This window comes from Thunnus albacares, chromosome 11, assembly GCF_914725855.1.
Source record: "Thunnus albacares chromosome 11, fThuAlb1.1, whole genome shotgun sequence".
Classification (NCBI taxonomy): Eukaryota; Metazoa; Chordata; class Actinopteri; order Scombriformes; family Scombridae; genus Thunnus; species Thunnus albacares.
Genome location: NC_058116.1, coordinates 12,132,698 through 12,149,623, shown reverse-complemented (window position 1 = coordinate 12,149,623; position 16,926 = coordinate 12,132,698). Strand labels below are relative to the sequence as shown.

At 39.9% G+C, this 16,926-nt stretch overlaps 1 protein-coding gene across 4 annotated transcripts in view; it reads left to right on the top strand.

The window, feature by feature from the left end:
* Nucleotides 1–1,259: 1,259 nt before the first annotated feature.
* sytl5 (synaptotagmin-like 5) overlaps nt 1,260–16,926 on the top strand; it is a 51,367-nt gene continuing 35,700 nt past the window's right edge. For 3 of the 4 annotated variants that reach the window (XM_044366348.1, XM_044366349.1, XM_044366346.1), the window contains exon 1: nt 1,260–1,384. The gene's annotated coding sequence lies outside the window, so the exon portion shown is untranslated. Of the gene's footprint in view, nt 1,385–1,570; nt 1,717–16,926 lie in introns of those variants that run through there. The other variant, XM_044366347.1, reaches the window with a different exon arrangement.

Genomic DNA, 16,926 nt, shown 5'->3' with positions numbered 1-16,926 from the left:
TTGTGCTATATTGACCCAAACTGGGTTAAAATTGTGTGTAATGCTGGAAAATGTGTCCTGAAAACTGACATCTTTAGTTTCCATACAAAAAAGACATTCATACATGATTTCATATGTGAAAAATAATATATTTCACATGAGCGTCTACATACAAATTCAAATGAAATACTTCTTAATCTAATTCATGACCAACCTTCGTGCCTATATGTGATTCTATGGCATGTTTTACATGTGATATGATATGTTACATTGTTGTTTTCACATGTGACTTCTTACATTTGTGAAAATATCTGAAAAAAAACATGTACATGTGAATTTTTATGTGAAATAGTTGTCCACATCCATGTTTCACCCGTGTTGAGTTCCTGTCATGATGTAATACAACTTGATAGATATAATTTATTTTTGTATAAAGTTTTATCAGCCTTCAAACGAATGTAAAATTAAAACTGTTATTAAAATCGGACAAATGTATGCAGAGCAATAAGAAAAAGGGAATATTAATGTTAGTACAAATGTACTCTACATGATATCATTACACTATAATATCAGGTAACACAAAAGCATATATAATACAAAGAGCAAGCACAACAAAGAGGGAAAAACATCAATTACTATGACACAATAAAAAAAATGAGACAGGCTGACAATAACATAGATAAACGGGTTATTTTTAAGACCTAAGACCAAATAATGATATGGAATAAGGTCGACTAGTTATTTTGATATTCATTTATTCATTTGTGTTTTTTCCATGTCATCAGCTGATGACCAACAAGACTCTTTCAAATTATGTGTGAGCCACATACATGAACTGTCACTTTACACCGAGCTGGATCTTCCTCCGGCCATAACCTCAGAGATGTAGACTCCCAGGAGGTCTCAGGGGGAAATATATAATTCATAATACTACTTCTGACAACAGGGAGTTTCCCATAACCTATTTAAAGCCGAGCACTGCGAAATACAGTATAGCTTCTGTATGTGAATGCTGTTTTGAACGGAATCCGCCTTTAATTAGGTTATGTCAATAAGTTTATTGCACAGGCTGCAAACAACAGGAGACTGCGAGAAACAATTGTCGCATTGTCAGAAATAAGCCTATTTGTAAGGATTGCGTGCATGTGTCTCTCTCTCTGTCTTACACACACGCGCACACACACACACACACGCACACACACACACACACACACACACACACACACACACACACACACACACACACCACGCCCCCTCCTGTCGGGAACACCCTGGCTGTGGAGCTCTGCCTTCAGACGGTGCCGAGGCGCACCGACACGCTCACGTACGGCCCTTGATCCACGGACCGACTCTTCAGCCTGCCGCGCTCTCCTGCCGGCTCCTCACCTCGGTCCACAGTCACCAGGTAAGACATCTCCTCTCTCTCTGCGGGTCAGCCGGCGACACTCCGGGACACCGAACCCCCCCCGTGTTTTCTCTGGCATATGGCAGTGTGTGAGACAAGGCAGCCGCTGCATGCCGCTGTTTGTTTGCAGTTAATGATCTTTTATTTGTTTCTTTTCCTTCTTGGGGGGGGGGGGGGGTGTTTGTCCACCATCACGACCACGACCTCGGAGAATTGATCACTACCAGACAGCCCACATCCCACCTGAAAGTTAGGCGCGTTTGGGCAGGTGCAATGCAGCAAAAAGCTCATTTTCTCCGCTGGTGTCGACGGTAGATTTACTCTTCAAGCAGGTGACTAAAATCATTATCTTGGAAAGATGTGAATCCTGTCTTATAATAATAAAAATAAGGCAGTGTTTCAGATTAAATGATCACATATCAATGACAACTTTAATGGTGCAAACAGAAGCTCGTCTGTGCCTCACAGATGATAATTAATGATGACCTTGTTTCCTCATAGTCCTATCTGGTGTCACCAGGATACCCCCAAAGCTTTTTAGGGATGACTGCAGTTGCTGAGAAGGTGACAGACAGACAGTAATTGTCTCTGTCCCAGCGGATCCCCTGCTGGGATGCTGCTACATGTCTGTAGGTTTAGTTGGTTAGTGTAGGAAGGGGTACAATTGCTTCTTTGATGAAGAAACACGCTGACCTGGATTCAGATTTAGAGGTGGTTTTTACCTGGGATTAGCCGGTGTTAGGCTTGTGTTTGATGCTGTCATTCACAGCACTGATGCAAGGTATCAGAGATCTAGTTGTAGTTGAAGATAAAAGAGAAGATGGTAAAATACTGTCAGCAGTAGGATTTGAAGCCTGTGTTCAGGATGCAGAAGTTCTGTTGGGAGGGTTTGAGTCTGACACCCTGAAACACAAAATGCATGTTGATGTATGAATAAAATCAGGGCTGCAAATACTATCATTGTCACTTTGTTTTTGATTCAATTTAGGGCTGCAAATAACAATTATTTTCATTACCGATTAATCTGTGGATTATTTTCTTCAATTAATCGATCAATCTTTTAGTCTATAAAATGTCAGAAGATACTGAAAATGCCCGTTGTAATGTCTTAGAGCTCATGGGGACGTCTTCATGTGTTTTGTGTTTTTGCTTAAAAAAATGACTAAAATGCTCAATTGATTATCATAATAGTTGTCAATTAATTTTCAGTTGATCAACTACTTGATTAATCGACTAATCGTTGCAGCTCTACATCTGTTAATGTCAGGAAAATGTGAAAAATGACACAATATCAGTTTTCATTTTTTCCGACCAACATAAAAAAGTAAATCAGAAAAGATCAGAGGCTGTGACGAACAAATGTTTTGGACTTTTTACTTGATAAATGATCCAATTATCATATTATCATATATTCATCAGCCAGTTTTATTTCTGAACAACCATCAGAGCAATTCAACTTTCCAAAGAGGCTATTAGACCTGTCAGACAGGTGGCTGCTAAATCAGGCTGAGCGGCAAATATTGAGTTACTGTATGTGTTTAAGACTGGAAACAGCTGTAAATCAAAACAAAGTTGTTGTACTAATGAGTGAAAATAACAGTGGACTGGTGCGCCTCCGTAGCCTAATGGTGCCTTATGTGGCGCGTGCCACATAACCGCAACATCCACCGTTCAATTCCAGTAGTGGATCTTTGTTGCATGTTGTTCCAAATCTCTCTCTCTCCCCTAATTTCCTGCCATATCTCTACCTTTGTCTAATAAGGGCAAAAAATGTCCCCCTCCCCCCCCCAAAAAAACATATATAAAAACACCTTTCAGTTCATACATTATCATGAGTTTTCAGTGTCAAAGACATCAAAAATAGAAATGTCTTTCAAAAGACATCCCAGTCAAATTTTACATCTTTGCAGTGTAAGATATCCTGCAAAACTATGATGTGTCACAGTGACGTTTGCCTAAATTAGTTCATTTGGCTCGTATAAGCAAATGATGCTGAGGCTGTTTCATCATTGTCATGGGGAGAATGCCTCCTTAATGATCGCCAAGCTTTTATACAGCGCATGCACAAGGCTGGAGGGGGCAATAAACGGGTGAATAAAGGAGGAGTGAAGCCAGGGAATGCAGGGATTCCCTGATTTCTTAACACGCAGGCGAGCAGAGAGCTCATCCAGCAGAGCAGAAAGGAGCCCTGGGGAGTGCAGTCACACGGCATTAGAGGTCTGCGTCTCCCAGATCTGGCAAGACCGAAGAGTGTGTGAGTGTGTATGTGCAGGCACATGCATTCACACATGTATGCATTATTATGGCAGACATCTCTGTGACAGGCTTCTGGTGCCAGACTGATGTACTGTTGGCACCCTCTGTGTCTCTCACATAAATCCTGTTTACATTGTCCACTCCCTTGTATTCTCACACTGAGTGTTGAGCTGTAACAGGACAAGAGGAGGAGGTTCATATATTCAGCCTCTGAATAATAGCTTATTAAACCTGCTTTAATTTCTAAGATCATCTGCATGATGACCTAAGCTGCTGTAACAAACTCAGCTCTGCTGCCGCATTGAATAATGTCTGATCTTTGTAGTGCAGGGCTTCCCTGCCTCCCACTCATTGATGCCTCTCTTCTCCATCGCTCTCCAGTGCTTTCTTCATGCTCGTTTGGTATGCAGCCTATAGCCCCATGCGGCCTCAGAGAAACATCGTGTCCCCGTTCAATCACGGCCACAGCCAGGCAATCAGTAGGAGCCTCTCCACACACCAAACCCCCCAGACACGGGAGGGGAGAAAAAAAAAGCATCTGAAAAGCAGGAATGTAATTTGGAGGCAGGGCTGAGGGGAGTGACTCAATTGAGTAATAGATTGCCGGTCAGGGAGTGATGCCTCTCTGTCACCTTTCCTAAACTTGTCATGTGTGTGGGACACATGCCTTTGTGGGCTGTTGAGGGCCACCCATGGGATCAGGGGTCATTTCAGCCAGGCAAAGCTGTGGGTGCAATAAAACCTTCACACACGCTCAAACTCACATAATTGTTTTATTATTTATTCAGAGCCAAAAGCGCAGTAGGCTCTTGACTTGGGTGTACGGCGTGCATGGAAAAGTCAACACAGAAGAGTGTTCAAACATAGGCATCAATTACACACACTGTAAGCAAGTCATGCAGATCAAGGTGTGTAATTAATGGGTATATTTGAACGGATCAATGATAGCTGTAATGACATCACTTGGTGTAAGAAATTGACTGAAACTAGAGTCACAGCCTGATTCAGTTTTCAGTGATCTTATTGCCATAATAACAGCAAAGATGTATTTAAAACAGGCAAAACAAGGAGTTAAATATTTGAGGGAATATTATTTAAAATTCTATTTTTTTTATAAGCAATTTGAAGATTTAACATGCGGTGCAATTAAATGAAAATCATCTGCATTTGAGCATGAAGGTTCATTCTTGACATTGTGAATAGTAGCCGTGATACACAGTCGACACTTTCAGAAAAAGAGGAAAGCTTAATGATTTGGAAAGATAGGATGTGATGATATTGTAATCTTACGTATAAATTAGAAAAAAGGTAATAAAATGCGGCACATTTTGGTAACCTTTTACCTATTGATATACACATGAGATCTGTTAACCATGATCAGTATAAGCAATGTGATGATGAACTGATGAAGTACATGTAGAGATGATGAACAGCAGTAGGTGAACAGGTGATAAAAGGTAAAGTGCATAAAAGCAGAGCCGGCGCACCTGAACTCCATGTTAATCCTCTATTGATGCATTAGACAATGTTTTGTTCTTTAGGTCAAACTGAGCGCACTCAGGGTATAAGGTTGCCTCCTTTATGATGTCATTACTGGTGGAGACCCACAGGTGTAGGATTAAAATGTAGTTCTTTGTGTCATGCAGATTTTAATCACATAGTCTCGAGCATTAATCTTTTGTTTCAGTGGCATTTCCCGTCGACCTCGCCCATATTTGTTGTAAAGGCTAAAGTCCACATTGAAATTCACTGTGTTGGCTCATATCACTGCAGGAACAGCGCTGTGTTTCCCTCCTCAGGGGTAGAAGTAGTGACTTGTTCCATGTGTCTGTGATCAGGAGATGTTATGATGGATGTTATTCACGTCTGTATTTTGTTCTCCTTATTCTTGTTTTCTTCACATAACCAGACAACCAGACTACAGGGGGCTTTTCATTCTGTTGAGCACATGTAGTGATGGTTTTATTTCCTCTGGAATTGAAGTTACATTGTGTACCTGATTGTAGGAGCCATCTGGAGTGTCACTTAGACATCCGCTGTGTTGAATATTTGTATATTGGTAGACACAATCTGTTTATGGGGTTGTTTACACACATCCACATCCAGTGCTGCTGTTAATGGATTTTCCACAAACTAGTTTTCTAATTGGGTAATACTCGAAGTGATACAGCACTCTCATAAGGAGCCCCTTAATGGTTTATAACCTGTAATTAATGACTTTGTTAATGGTCAATAAATCATTCAATGAGGCTTTATAGATCACTTATAAGCCATTAGTATGAACAATTTTTTTGGCTTGCAGCTTGTGAAGAATCTCTCTTCCAGGATCACACTGGCTTTGTCTGATTAGCTCTTTAGTTCCTCAGAAATCCCTCCAATGGACTATCAGTTACCTACTGGGAAAAGACTACAAAACATCTGGGCCACAATACATTTATAAGAACTTACTGATAGATTAAACTGCAGACTTGATAGATTAGTATATGAACCCTTTATTAATGACATATGGACATGCATAATTCTGAATGGACTAATATTTGGTTCAGATATCCTTAGGTCGACATTTCCACTTATCCAGGTAAATATCTCAACTGCTACCGGATGGATTGGGACAAATGTTTTTTATAGACATTCGTGGCTATAGGGGGACAATTGTGTCCCAAATCCATAATGCACACTAATTGTATACAGTATTTGCTATATACTAATGCTGATAGTATACTGTTAGTGTACAAGAAATCAACATACTTATCCCAGCAGGAAATTATGCAATATGTGAGCTGTGCAAAGGCAATTAAACTGAATGCCACCGCCAGTTAAACCTAACAAAAAGACAGCAAATATTTTTTTTCAAAAAATTCAGTAGTTATTTTTTGTTTGTTCCTGGAGCTGTTTCACCACCAGCCACTGTCACTTTTAATTTTGTCCAGCTGAGAGTAGTTCCTCCATTTCCTTTGTGCTCTACACTTTGGGAGAATAGTTTCCCTCAAGAGCACACTTACAAATCAGAAGCTTTTTAGTATGCGTACCAACTGCACACTAAAGGAGTATACTTAACTTGTTGTTGCTTGATGTAAGCATTAAGCTCAAAGTACAGTATCACAGAGCTGCTAGCGTGGCTATAGACTGTCATGTTTTAACAGCAGCCGAAGGGATATTTCAGCAACATTTTTACCGTTACATTTAATCATTTGGCAGACACTTTTATCCAAAGTGACTTACAGGCAAGGCAAGACAATCAAACGTTAGAGGACAGTTACTCAAAAGCTGTTGCAGTTGTTGAAAGTTGTCTTGCGATACCAAGACTATCGGAGATCTCTGCCTAACAAAGGCTGGGGATTTCTAAATGCACGGTTGTTGCTTGAAAGGTTGCAAGAACTAACACCTAACCACTAACCACTAACAAACCTATACCCCTTACATTTAATCAAGGACACACCTTACCAGAAACGATGAGCAATGTAATGAAGTGCAATGGGAAAGAGTGCTAAACAGATGAAACCTAAGTTTTTCTTAAATCTTATAAAGCATTAGTGACTTATTTATTAACCATTTATAAAGAGAATAAGTTACATCATGTAAACAATGTAATACGATTATTTTGACTGGCAGCATCTCTGACACTTTTCCTTACGTGAGAATTCAGTAATTGTCTCTGTCTGTACTGAAACGAATCAGGATGCCCTTTCTGTCAAAATGCTCTGTGCTCCAAATATTGGTTGCTGCGTGCTGCATATTTTACAGGTGCAGTTGTTTTGGTTCATAGCCAGGATTTTCTTTAAATGTGTGGGAGGCTGAGAGCTCATATGCAGAATCAAAAGTGTTTTGTTGTTAGAGTTTTAGTTTCACAAGTACTGAATGTCATGACCACCTGAAATCTATTTACCGCCTAAGCAAGTAAACTTCTTTGACATCTGAAAAGAGGGAGAAGACAGATCAAAGGCCTGGCTACTAATAAGAAAGGAGGCTGACATGCTTTTTTGACTTGATACTGCTGAAATTACCTTCAAAAACAGAAATTCATGAGTACTCCAAACCTGGAAGATTCAAGGTCCACATGTCTCAAACAGCAGTTTTGTCTTCGCTGAAACATCTTTTTTCATCAATCTGTCTTGTTGGCCAGCTGGTTCGGACACCCATCTGTCCACGTTAATGTACCAACATACAGTCTAATAAAATAAAAATGATGCAGGGCTACGCTTAAAAAAATATATAATCCACTAGCAACCACTCAGTTTTAAATTACACATGCTGTTCAATTGTTACAGTTTGATTAATGGTAAGACTACTCTGAACACACACAGCCCTTTTCTCTCCATTAGACTGTAGCGCTTTGAAAAGACAAAGTGCACTAAAATATGTCAGGAAAGCAGCAGTTAAACAGGAGTGAGTGCTATGAAATATTCAGCCATGTTGGTGAAAGGCGAGGGAGAGGTTTATAACCTCAGTGTCTCTCTCTCTCTCTCTCTCTCTCTCTCTCTCTCTCTCTCTTTCTCTTTCTCTCTCTCTCTCTCTCTCTCTCTCTCTTTCTCGGTGAAGAAGCGGCAGCAGCAGAGGCCACGACTGAAACTGGGTTAATAAGATCCAACGTCAATCTAACAACCTCTCATCTCTTGCGCTCTAAGTGCACATAGAAATCTTTTACAAATCTGGTTCACAAACAAAAGCATGTTTTGCTGTGTGAAGTTTTCCTGAAAGACGCACGTCACAAAAGATCAGCCGTGTACAAATAATCCTTATTTATTAATCTGAGTTTTATTAGATTTCCTGAAGGACCTGTTTTGCTAAATTTTTTTCCTTCAGGGCGAACGTTGAGAACTACAGATTTCAGACACTCTGCACTGAATGTGAGTGTGTTTATCCAACAACCAGACTCCCTGCATGTCCTGTGTGTTAATAATCACATTAAGAATGAAACATGCTGATACAACTCATACAATTCAGGAAAACTAATGTGACAACTTTATGCAGATTATTGGATTTATTGGTTTTATGGACCTGATCTGATGGGATTTCCCAGCCGTGATCCGTCTGCTTGAACACGGTAATTGTTCTGCCTCTAGGACTTATTGGTCTGTTGTTAGCCATCTCTACCATCTAGCCTCCAAGTTAGTCTAACTAGTTAGCCTGCCTAGCGAGCTCGGTACCATCATGATTCCTAATCTTTCACCATCCCATTGTTTGGGTTGCATACATTTAAATAGCAAAATCAGCAACCTGGAGGACACCAATCCTATGCAGGGATCAGTTTGAAGAGAGGAGTAGAGAAGGTGATGCAGAGCTGGATGATAGTATTCTCATCGTGATGTTAGCCAGCACAAGGTTAGGCAAATCTGGGAACAAAACAAGTCGAGACCTGAACAGCCCAGCCCCACACCGCAAGGTAACTCCTGGTGGTCTGTGGGGAGGAAGGAGAGTCGGGGTGCAGGGTCTTCTGAAGGTGCATCGTGCTCAACAGCCCATTGTTCTACAAAACAGATATGATAGTCTATACCTTGAGGAGTTCCCAGTGCTGCATAACCAGTTATCTTCACTGTCACTGGCGGATTAACACCGCACCAGCAAAAACCCGGCCTGGACCCTCCTCCCATCCCAAAGCTGTCAACCCTCCAGGGCTGGGTGAGCAATCCTACAGCGGTCTCTGCTACTACTGGTGCTTTTGGTGATGCTGTTCCTGCTTGTACCAGGCATGCGATGAAACGACTGGATCCTGCAGGTCCTGGTGCCCACCTCTCCTCTGTTGCTGCGGTCGATGCTGAATGTTGAAAAGTGGAACCAGGCCTGCCCACAGAAATGGATGGGCCCCTGAAAAGGTCCAGTGAATGGGCCTTCCCCAGAACTGCTTTACTCATATCAGTGCATGCATGTTATGTGCTACATAGGCATGGACACACATACACACTCACACACACACAACATAATAGAACTCTTTGTCACACTTACACACACCAAGGTCAACAAAGATCTGTTACACGTACACCAAACATTTCCTAGTAGAAAATGCAATTTCTTACCTTATGGCTTCATCTTTGCCGCCTTCCTTGTCTTTCTGGATGCAAAGTCCTTTATAATGTCTTAAAAGTCCATCTGTTTAGCCAGTTCACACACGATGGGAAGTATTACCAGGTTATTGAGCCTCTCCTGGCTCATTGTGGAGTGCAACAAATTCTTTATTATTTTCAGTTTACTGAAGGATCTCTCTCCTCCTGTCACAGTTACTGGTAAAGTGCAAAATATCCTCAGTGCAATGCAAATGTGACCATAAATGCTCTCAATCTTCATGTCATAAATCCTGTTGAGCAGCTCCATGGCTGTTGAATTTGAATATGAATCTTTATTTTATTTGATAGGGATGATGCAATTCAACATAGTTGTCCCTAGTCGGGCTTTACATGCACAGTGTAATTAAAATAAACCGTTTTCATCATCATAAAACCACAGTACTCTACAGATATGGAAGTACAATAAAATACACATATTGGAATACGCTGATTGCGATGTACAGTTTGAAAGAAAAAAAATAACAATACAACACAATTAGCTAAAAATGATGGTTGAGAATGTGGCACTGTATATCCTTTTCAAATGGAGCATTTGTTTTTCCAAATCTTCAGATAGATCCTTAGAATATTTTGTTATCGAATTTCTACAAGATGACTAGACAAGATCCTCCTCACTCAACTGCTGGAACTTGAATTTTCCCTTGAAATCATTGTAAATATCCCTGATTGACTGAAATCTGGAAGTCAGCTGTGCAATGATACTGTCCACTGCAACATAAAACACAGAATTGCTAAATGTTACATCAGGAGTCTCTTGTGCATCTGACCTTTCTTCAGTGCGCTGGTGCTTTCTCTGCCTGCTATGTGTGAACTCAGGTGGGATGCACGTTGCTTGGACTACATTTTGATCTTCAGCAAGCATTGAATCACACTTATTTCTCAAAGAAATTATTTCCTGCTGTAGAGCGTCAATGTTTGCTGCTTCCTGATCGAAAGATAGGCTGCCACTCTGCAGGAGCAAATTCTTATCTTCAATATGTTCCAGTATTTTTACCCAGACAATGCACACGACAACCGCTGTGAATGATGTGAAGTATTCTCTCAGTCCTTGTGCATCTGATAAGGCCTCAATGGATAATTTGCAGGATGATATTATGCAATTAAGTGCTTCAATCACACTGAGGAGGTGGGGAGCAAGTCTTACCACATCAATATGTGCACTCAATCGTGTATCACTCAAGCAGGCATCTGAAATAAGTTGACATTTACTTACATGTCTGGACAGCATATACACCTATTAGATTCAGTGTATGCTTTACACGAGGAGAAAATGTAGCCAAAGGATTTACTTGGATAATTTGGGTTTGCACACCTCTAACTGCTCTATCATGCTGGCGATTTAATTTCCTGTCTTTTTTGCAAAGTGTACAAACTCAGTAAAACATTTGTTTATTGTCCAGTCTTGCCATGTGTGTCATCGTTGAACATGTACCTCAGAGACAGGATGTTCTGCTTAACGTGATATATCTGGGATGGCATCATGTATTATAGAGTGATAGATTGACTGGAGTCTTTTCCCGAGAATGGTGCTGAGAACGTCATTTCCACACAGCTCAAGTAATTCATTCTGAGAGTGCCATGAGAGATAGTGCGTTGGCAGCTGTTCCCCTCTCTGCTTGTATCCTTTGACTTTTTCTAGATGCTCTTGTATGACAGAATAATATTTTGAAATCAGCTCGAGTAGCCCCAAAAAATTTCCATTATGAACATCACCAAGCTCACTGGTCTCCCCACTGAAAGCTAGATTTCTAGATGTCAAAAAGAGGGTTAGTCCTGGTGTTTTGGGCCTTGCTGGTCCACAACTGAAATTATCATCCGTACTGGTCATGAGAGACTCAATTGTGCATCATGTCACTGTTCCAGGAGGTGTAACACGTTGTCACACAGGAGCACTAGTGTCAGACATCAACCATACGCTGCTGAATGTCCTTGACCAGACTCCATTAGTCCAAACTGTAGGGCTTCATGTTGGAGTGAACAATATAAAGCAGCAACAATCAGAACTATTGAAAAGGGATTTCTTGTCCTTGTTTGAGACACTCAAGAAATCTGAGGACTTGAAGTTCTCTCGTCTACAACAGCTTCACCGCTGGCTGACAGGCTGTTGTAGCCTTATGAATATCAGCTTTTATAGACAATTTTAATGTATTTTTTAATAGATCCAGAGGGTTCAAGGTTGTTATCTACAACCATGTGTGAAATGGTAGAATCACTGAAATGGGAGCCATCAGTCTTGAAGTCTCCCCTCACTGGGTGACGTCTCCAAGTGAGCCCGGTTCAGAACACACTCTGTCCTTCACTGTCTGCTCTTGTGTTTCCTGTACTGATCACTATTGGCCCTCATAAACAACACCAGCCTATTTCTTTTACAAGTTATTATAACCCTGAAAATTTAATAATCTCAACCCCCAAACAAACTCTATAGGTGGCCATTAGCGAGTAAGCCCTCCTGTGACTCTGGTCAAGCCTTATTTAACCCACATGCTTTCTAATCCAGAAATGGCCTGGGGCTGATGCATTTAAATATCAGAAGTCTGTGTAATCAATTTAAATTAGATCCCCTGAGAATTCTTGTTTCACAGACTGACCCTGATATCCTGGCTCTGACAGAAACCTGGCTTAAACAGAGTATAAATATTTCTGAGGTTTCCTTACATAACTATAAATTGTACAGAATAGACAGAGTTGGAAGAGGCGGTGGTGTGGCTGTATATTGTGAAGTCATGTTTATCTGTTACTGTTTTAAATGTCATCACTGTACCTCATTATTTTGAATTTATTGCTCTGAAGGTTAATTTATCTAGTAATAATTCAACTAATGTGGTGGGTGTTTACATAGCACCCTCAGCTGTCTCTAGTGCAACTAATAAATTAGCAGACTCACTTGCTCAGTATAGTAACTCAGAGATGTTCTAGGTGACTTTAACTTAAATTGGTTAGAAAAAGATTCAGATAGTCTAAAAGAGATGTGTGACAATCTCAATCTGTCACAGCTGATTGATGAGATGACCAGAATTAATTTGAAGGATCCCTCAAAATCAACATTGATAGATTTGATTCTGTCTAATAGGAGGAACATTGATTGCTTCTGGAGTTTTTGCACTGTCCTCTAGCATGCGTTAGAAGTGCTAGACTGGAAAGATCGAGCTCTAGGATCATTATCAAAAGAAATTTAAAAACTTTTAATGAACAGGCTTTCCCCAGTGACCTTGCTGACAGTAATACACATCACACCTCTGAAATACCCGATGTAGAACTGGCATTGGAATATTTTACAAATTCATGACTTTCTATCACTGATAAATATGCATATTTTAAAAAGCTTAGGGTTAAAGATAGATCAAGCCCCTGGTTGTCCACAGAATTATCAGTGATGTTCAAGGCAAGGGACAAAGCCTGGGCTCTAGTGAGGCGTACTGGTTAAGCAGCCCAACTCAGAAGTAAATGCACATCCTCCTTGAGAAAAGCAAAATCCAATTATGACATAGAATTAATCTCCAGCTCTTTTACAAACCTGTCAAAAATTTTGGAAAGTAAATGTAAATGAAAACAAATCCTCTCTTTCTGTTCCTTCTTATGTTAGGTTTAATGTTCGCTTAATAAATAAGACATCAGCGATTTGCAATGCTTTTAACACACATTTTACTGCTGCTGGGAATCCGTTTGATATGGTGTACTCAGGATCTGCTCTTAATAGTAAGCCTTTGGCTCACGTGCCCTCCTTAAACCTCACAGTTCACAACACAGGCCTTCACTTCCTCTGTTGTTAAGGAAGTACTTCAAGCTAACGATTGCAGAAAAGCAACTGGGGAGAATAAACTAGACCCTCATTTTTCAAAGCTCTGTGCCCCATTTATTACTGAACAAATTACATATCTCTTTAATCTTTGTATCTCCACTGGAGTTATCCCTCAGGTCTGGAAATCTGCACATGTAGTACCACTGCATAAGGGTAGTGATAGAAATTATCTTAATAACGATCAGCCATTTTCCAAAATGTCCTGTCTTGCTAAAACCCTGGAGTCATTAGATAATCATCAGCTCAAATCATTTCTCTCAAGCAATTCTGTGTTAAGTCCACACCAATCTGGTTTCAGAGCTAAACGTGGTCCTGTCACTGCTACTACTTTTGTTAAACATGATATTGTAACTGCTGTTGACAAAGGGAAATATTGTGCTGCCGTCTTTGTTGATTTAACAAAAGCACTTGACACTGTTGATCATGCTGTGCTCCCACAGAGGCTATGTGATATTGGTTTTGATTATAAGTCATGTAAATGGTTTCAGGACTACCTGTCTCATAGACATGTGTGATTTGGGGAAATGATTGTTCTGTATTTTTACGACTGTCAAAGGGGGTTCCACAAGTTTCAGTATTGGGTCCTGTCCTGTTCACAATTTGTATTAACAATATTGCATCCTTTATAACAAATTACAATGCCCATCTTAATGCAGGTGATGCAGTTCTGTATTGCTTTGCCAATACTGCACATTCAGCCACTGAAATCCTACAACAAGCCTTTGACAAATTGCAAGATACACTTTTTAATTTGAAATTAGTCCTGAAGACTTAATATATGCTATTCTCTAGAGCCAGAGATATTGTGGACAGTAGTTTGCATATTACGACTCTGAATGGACTCCATATTGAGAAGGTCTTGGTATCTCACACACTGACACACTTGTCAGCAAGCTACGACACAAAATTGGATATTTGTTCAGAAACAGAGCTAATTTTCCTATGTTCAGTAGGAAGTGGATAATTGAGGCCATATCTTGTCTGCTTTGGATTATGGAGATATATAGACACACCTCTGCCTCCACTCTTTAACTACTAGATTCAGTTTATCACTCCACCATGAGATTTATTAGCGATGACAGTTATTCTATTCATCATTGCATCTTGTATGAAGAGGCTGAGTGGGCATCTCTAACAGTAACACGTTACAGGCATTAGTTTCTATTTATTTATAAAACCCTTAATGGCAACTTGCCATCATATATCACTTCCTTATTGAATTGGTCCCATAGTCATTATTTGACTCGCTGAAGTGCTTGAAGTCCACACTAAATTTGGGAAAACTGCTTTTAGTTTTAGTTGGAACATTTTACAACACACATTAAAACTTAACACAATTGTACCCATAGGTCCATTTAAAACCATGATTACAAACTACTGCGCTATTGAATTAACTGTGTTCTGTTGTTGTTTGTTTTTTTGTTAATTATTTTTTGTGTGCATTTATTCTGTTTTAATTGTTCTCTCAACATCATTGAAAATGAGGATAGCCCCCGATGATTCCTCGAGATTTAAATAAAGGTTGAATGAATGAAATATAGAGGATGCACTGGGGAAACTGATTGAGCTGATTGAGCAGAAGAAAAAGAGTGATAGATGAGCCTTCAGACAGAATTTGACTTGAGTTATGCAGGTTTTGCAACTAGAAATATAAGGACAACTAAGACAGAAAGAACTGGATATTTATTTAACTTTGTGTCAGAGGTCTATGTTATTTTAAGAAGATAATTATTATCATTACCATATGATTTTCTCCTCTGATGTAGCTTTGTTCATCATTTATAAAAACAGGCTGTGATATTATTTACGTTTTGCAGACACTTGTCCAAAGAGATGTACAAATGTAAGCCACAGTAGATCCAGGAGAGGCCTCAGAGAATACGTGCAGCAGCAGTCAGGTCCATGTTTGACACAAGTGCCACAAGGCTGCAGGTGCATGAAATAAGACAAAAGTGCATAGCAAATACCTTTTTCTTTTTTTCTTAGAGAGAGATGTATTTTACAGTTCAAGCAACAGAGTGCACCATATCAAGCAGGGGAATTGAACTCATGTCCCTCTGACAAGCAGGCAGGCAGTAAACCACTTTACTACATGTCAATGAATGGATGAAATGCCTTGTAGTTAACATACAGAGAGGGCAGTTTGTTTGCCAGACATTGGCTTTATTTAAACACAACATGATTTACACTGCAGTAGTTAAATCCTCTGCACCCTTGGATGCTTTTGGCAGCGTAGGTCTATGGATGAAAATGCCAGCCAGTCGTGTACCAAATTGGTCCAGAATGAAATATCTTGATAAATATTGGATTGTTTTGTGTGACATTTTGTAGAGATATATTCCTGTTCCCCAGAGGATGTATCCTAATGACTTTCCTACTAGCTGCACCAGGAGGTTGAAAATGTTTTGGTGAAAAAATGTCTCTACATGATGAATTGTAAAACCTCTCTTGACTTTTCAGCTAGCACCATCTGGTTAAAGATCGACTTTGTCCAATACTTTGTTTTATGACCAAATACTTGAAGAATGAATGATATTCCCATCAGCCTCAGCTGTACTTCGTGTATAGTGCTGAATGAAGGATGGTGAACATGGTAAACATTACTCTCTAAAGCATATTATTCAGCATCTTAGCATTGTGACCACGTTGCTATGCTATTATTAACCTTTAGCTCAAAGCACTGCAGTGCCTACAGCCTCACAGACCCACTGTAGACTCTTGGTCTTGTTATATTATGCATTACTTGAAAAATTAAAGGCTGCAAAATCTGGAAATTATGTTTTGAGAGTGCACTATCTTTCTGGCTTTAGACATCACAGTGCGGGAAATAGTCTGAGTCTTTTTTATCTTTGGTGATGCAATTTTAATGAAATAGTTTTTTGAGTTTTTTTTTAACATTAATACGTTTTATAACACAGCATTAAGTAACAAAGCAATTTTCCTCAAAGAAGTCATTAAGATTGTGACTGTATTCAGAAAAACATTATTGGCTCTATGCAAAATGACCACAATATAACGGTTCTTTGTTTTATCTGCTCAGTGAAGAGGAGGAAAGTCTTTCTTTGCATTCCTCTGAGAGATTTGTCTTAAGGCGTGTTGTGTTGTGTTGTGTTGTGTTGTGTTGTGTTGTGTTGTGTTGTGTTGTGTTGTGTTGTGTTGTGTTGTGTTGTGTTGTGTTGTGAGGGATGAAAAAAAAATGTTTCAAGGTCAGAACACTGAACCTGCGTGAAGTCATCGCTGACCACCTGCTCTAACTGTCTTTCTCCTTTTCCCCTTAAAATCCTGAGCTGCTTTTCTCTCTCTGGCAGTCTTTTATTCCACCGGTCACACCCAAAAACACAAGCAAGCAAACCAATAATCTCTTTTCCATCTCCGGTTCAGCAGTTTTCTGCTGGTGTGTGTGGGGGAGTGGCAGCCTCTTCCTG